Source organism: Orycteropus afer, unplaced genomic scaffold, assembly GCF_000298275.1.
Source record: "Orycteropus afer afer isolate SDZICR_OR568_19922 unplaced genomic scaffold, OryAfe1.0 scaffold00559, whole genome shotgun sequence".
Lineage (NCBI taxonomy): Eukaryota > Metazoa > Chordata > Mammalia > Tubulidentata > Orycteropodidae > Orycteropus > Orycteropus afer.
In genome coordinates, this window is record NW_006922146.1 from 1607495 (window position 1) to 1612895 (window position 5401).

Genomic DNA, 5401 nt, shown 5'->3' on the forward strand with positions numbered 1-5401 from the left:
TGTGTCAGACAACATGCAGTTCATGATGGGTAGCTCAGGCCTCATGGTGACTTGGTGGCCCATGGTTAGGCATTCAGTCTCTACTAAAGCCCACTAACAAGCCAAAAGCTGTTTCTCAAAAGGAGAGTAGTTATCTGCAGAGGATGGCAGGGCTTTTCTCCAAAACCCAAGGGTCTGCATTTCGATTCACTAATAGGGACCTGCCAAAGGCGCCAAACAGCATCTCTGTCTACTACAGACACTTCAAGCACCATTGGATCAGCTGGATCATATGGCCCAAGTGGCAGAGCAGCCTGCACGGCAGCCTGAACCTGTTGCAGAGCCTTCTGTTGTTCTGGGCCCCACTCAAAACTAGCAGCTTTCCAAGTCACTTGATAAATAGGCCAAAGCAACACACCCGAATGAGGGATATGTTGCCTTCAAAATCCAATGAGACCCACCAGACGTTGTGCCTCCTTTTTAGTTGTGCGGGAAGCCAGATACAATAACTTATCCTTCACTTTAGTAGGAATATCTCAACATGCCCCACACCACTGGACCCCTAGAAATTTCACTGAGGTGGAAGGTGCCTGAATTTTTGTTGGGTTAATTTCCCAACCTCTAGCATGCATATGTCTCACCAATAAGCCTAGAGTTATCGATACTTCTTCTTTACCAGATACAATCAGCATAATGTTATCAATATAATGGACCAGTTTAATGTCTTGTGGAAGGAAAAGGTGATCAAGATCTCTATGGACTAAATTATGATGTAGTGCCGGGGAGTTGATATACTCCCGAAGAAGGACTGCAAAAGTATACTGTTGGCCTTGCCAGCTGAAGGCAAACTGCTTCTGATGGTCTTTTGAAATTGGTATCAAGAAAAAGGCATTGGCCAAATCAATAGCTGCATACCAAGTACCAGGAGATGTACTATTTTGCTAAAGCAATGAAGCCACATCAGGAACAGCAGCTGCAATTGGAGTCAACGCCTGATTAAGTTTACAATAATCTACTGTCATTCTCCAAGATCCATCTGTTTTTTGCATAGGCCAAATAGGTGAATTAAATGGAGATGTGGTGGGAATTACCACCCCTACATCCTTCAAGTCCTTGATGGTGGCTGTAATCTCTGCAACCACTCCAGGGATGCGGTACTGCTTTTTGTTTACTATTTTTGTAGGCAGTTGTTGTTGTTGTTATGTGCTGTTGAGTCGGCCCCGACTCATAGCGACCCCTCCTTGGGTTTCCAAGGCAGTATCACTACGGAAGTAGGATTGCCCAACCTTCCTTCCGAGGAGTGGCAGAGGCAGTTCTAATGGCTTCCACTTGGCTTTTCCTACCAAAGTAGCCCTTACTCCACATATCAGAGAGCCAATGTGGGAATTCTGCCAATTGCTGAGTATATCTATTCCAATTATTCATTTTGGCACTGAGGAAATCACTACAGGATGGGTTCAGGGACCCACTGGACCCACTGTGAGACGCACCTCAGCTTAGACTCCATCAATAACTTGACCTCCACATGCCCCCACTCTGACTGGTGGGCCACAATGATGCTTTGGGTCTCCTGGAATTAGTGCCAATTCAGAGCCAGTGTCCAGTAATCCCCCAAAAGTCTGATTATTTCCTTTTCCTCAATGAATAGTCACTCTCGTAAAAGGCCTCAGATCCCTTTGGGGAAAGCTAGCAGAAAGACTAACATTATAGGTTTTTTGCAATGTAGTGAGGTCCTTCCTCAAAGGGCCGGGCCTCCTCTTCATTCAGGGAGTTGTGGGTCTATAAACTGACTCAAGTCTGGGAATTGATTGAGAGGCTGTGACTCTGTATTCTGGCGATTCAATCTAGGTTGCTGTTCACGTGATCTAGAATTCTTCTGTCTGTACAGATCAAGTAAATACTTAGTAGGTTTGTCATGTATTTCACTACTAGGAACACCATGAGCAAGTAGCCAATGCCGTAATTCCACATGAGTCAGGTTATTCTGATAGTGTTCCGACTCTGCTGTCCATTATGGTAACCACGCCCACCTTGCCTTTGTGGATTAACTGCTGCCAGTTGGCCCCTACTACCACGGGGTCCAATCAGCCCCATCGTAGTTAAGTGTCTTAGTTCAATTAGGGCAGTTCCCACTGTCAAATCAGGTTTACATAAAATAGCAGTCACAGCAGTCTTCAAGGATGCTGGAGCTCCCTTCACAAATTTATTCCTCATGGTACTGGTGAAAGGCATGTCTTCTGGACTCTCCATTTCTGGCTCTAGGGGTCTAATCTGATAAATCCATTCTGACAGGCCAATTTCCCTAAGCCTCTGGATACCTTCTTCTACATTAAACCAAGGCAGGTCTGGTACTTCAAATTGACTTAAGGTAGGCCACTGCATAATCCATGCCTCAGTAAGCCAACCAAATAAACTATTAGATCCTTTCCTAACCTCTGGAGCTGAGACATTGAATGAAGAATCCATACTTAGTGGGCCTAAATCAATAAACTCAGACTGATCCAATCTTACATTCCTTGCACCATTATCCCACACCCTCAGTAGCCATTCCCATACATATTCTCCAGGTTTCTGTCTGTACATGTTAGCAAAATCAAGTAGGTCTTTTTGGGTATAGCCTATGCACCTCCTCAGTCACACTTTCTATTTCACCTCTTGGGCTCGCTTGGACTTGACTTTAGTTATGGGTCTCATAGAAACAATGGGTGATTGAGGCAGTTCCTGAGAACATTCAGGAATGTCTTCCGTGGCCTCTGCCTCAAACAATGACCCAGCAGGAACAGTTGAGTTAATTCCATCAAACTGAGGAGGAGGAGGTGATAATGGTTTTACAGTAATCCGTTCAGATGGGAGGGATTCAACAGAATTTACAGGCTCCAGATCCTGATCTTCCTGATTATCTGTCCATATGTCCCCATTCCAGGTTTCAGGATCCCATTTTTTTTTCAATCAGTGCCCTCACTTTAATGCCAGACACCATTCTGGATTGGCAATTTAGCTGGCGCTGTGATTCAGCCACCCTTACAATAAGACTTTGGGTTTGGTTTTCAGGCATATCATTTCTGTTACTGGAAGATATAAGGCTTTCTTTCAGAGCACAGCTGGAAGCACTGAGGTCTTTTATGCAGTGCTTAAGCTGAGACTCAGCAGCTTTGAGCTCATCTTGCTCTTTCACCAGTTTGTCTAGTGTAAGTAGGACCAACCAATCAGCTTCCTTATACTCCTCATTCTGACAAAATTGCAGAAAAGTATCAAATATCCGATCACCCAGAGCATCACTTCTCACAAGAACTTGATCTATTGGTGGTGCTATTTTACATATTAATTTTGCCACCTCATGCCATGGATTAGTAGGGCCCTCTTTACTAGCAGACATAGAGTTGCTAGTGTCATTAAAATTAATCAAACTGGAGAACCAATCTAGGAAGCCTATCCTTATGATTTTGTCTCTCTAGAACCATTCCTGGTACCAAATGTGTTAGACTGGGTTCTCTAGAGAAACAAAAGCCAGCAAAGCTTATATACATATATATATATATATATATATATATATATACACACACACACACACACACACACACACATATATATATATATATATAAAGAGAGAGAGAAATTTATCTTAGGAAAATGGCTCACAAACGTATAGAAGCCGGCAAATCCAAAGTCCCTGGAGCAAACGCCAGACTGGAGGCTTTTCTTAGCTTCTGCAACTGCAGGGGCTGAGAAGCTCAAGGCTGGCAGGCAGTACACTGGCTGTTGACTCCAACGAATGATGAATCCAAGATCTCTAGGCCGAACGGCGGACTGCTCACTCATGGACAGTTGTAGGAGCACAACAGAATCCCGATCCACAGAAGAATGTCTCTCTTGCCAGGATGTCCCTGGGTATCCTGGAAGCAGGCCACACCCCTGGGAAACTCCCCTTGAACAGATTGGCCACTCAGAACACAGTCATCAGATCCCATCATGGGAACAACCACACAGAACTGGGGTCCAGGCAAGTTGACGCACAGCTCCAACTATCACAGCCACCAATCACCTTCCCTGGCCAACTCCTATTCATCTTTCAGTTTAACTGTGGGGAAGAATTCTCTGCTCACCTATATTAAATTACACTCACCTTTACAAGCTTTCATAGCTCCTTGTTCTCCTTGACACATATATGAATTGTAGTTGAACAACAATTCTTAAAATTATGTATATGAATTATTCATATTTGTTTCAGTAATATTCATATGAGTATTAGAGTTTAATGTCTCTCTTTTGTGCTCCCTCTCTACCCTGCCCCAAATTGTGAGTTCTATGAAAGCATGAGTTGAGTAAGTCTTGCTTACCACTAGCATCCAGGACCCAGAAATTCCTTGATAAATATTTACTGAGTGTGAATGGATGTCTGGATATCTCCTTGAGAATAAGTGTCAGGGGTTGGAGGAAGTACTGGTATAGGAACTGTTTTTCTACCTTTTCATTACTGTAAGACATTTACAGTCAGAATCAGAATACTGGTTCCACCATTAAAAGGAATCAAAGTTTTGCCAAAGATTTGCCTCATTCTGGAGACAAGTATTGAGTAACTGGAGTTGCCTCTAACATGCTGGAACAAAATGCAGACGGTTCAGGCAGGCAGTAAGGAATTAGGCAGACAGAAGGAAGAGCAATTTCCTTCTTGGATGCCATTAACCAGAGAAATATGCTGACCACTTGGAATCAAAGCAGCACTCACTGGCATGCATCAGTGAATCAGTCTAATCATAAAGACAAAGCCATTTACACAAGCTTTTGTCTGCTCACTGAACTGATATATGTGTGCTGTAGGGATCTGTGGAAAGGACTGTCAGTAGTTTAACTTTCAATTTGCAATATACACGGAAATACTTAAGTTTTGTAAATGTGTCCTTTATACTCATAGTATCTGTTCTTTTGCTGTGCACACTGAACTGCATTGTAAAGTTGGAATACTTGAAGAACAGCAGCAGGCTTTTGCATATGTATAAGTGAAGAATACATAAAAGTAACTATGTTGTTGTTGTTAGGTGCCATCGAGTTGTTTCTGACTCATAGCGACCTCATGCACAGCAGAACGAAACACTGCCCAATCGTGTGCCAGCTCCATGATCCCTGCTATACCTGAACCCATCATCACAGCCACTGTGTCAATCTATCTTGTTAAAGGCCGCCCCCTCTTTTGTCTACCCTCCACCCTACCAAGCATGACATCCTTCTCCAGGGAATGATTCCTTCTGACAACATGACCAAAATAGGTGAGATGAAGTCTGGCCATTCTCGCTTCCAAGGAGCATTTTGGGTGCACTTCCTCCAGGACAGATCTGTTAGTTCTTTTAGCACTCCATGGTACTTTCAGAATTCTTCACCAGCACCACAACTCAAAAGCATCAACTCTTCTTCAGTTTTCTTTATT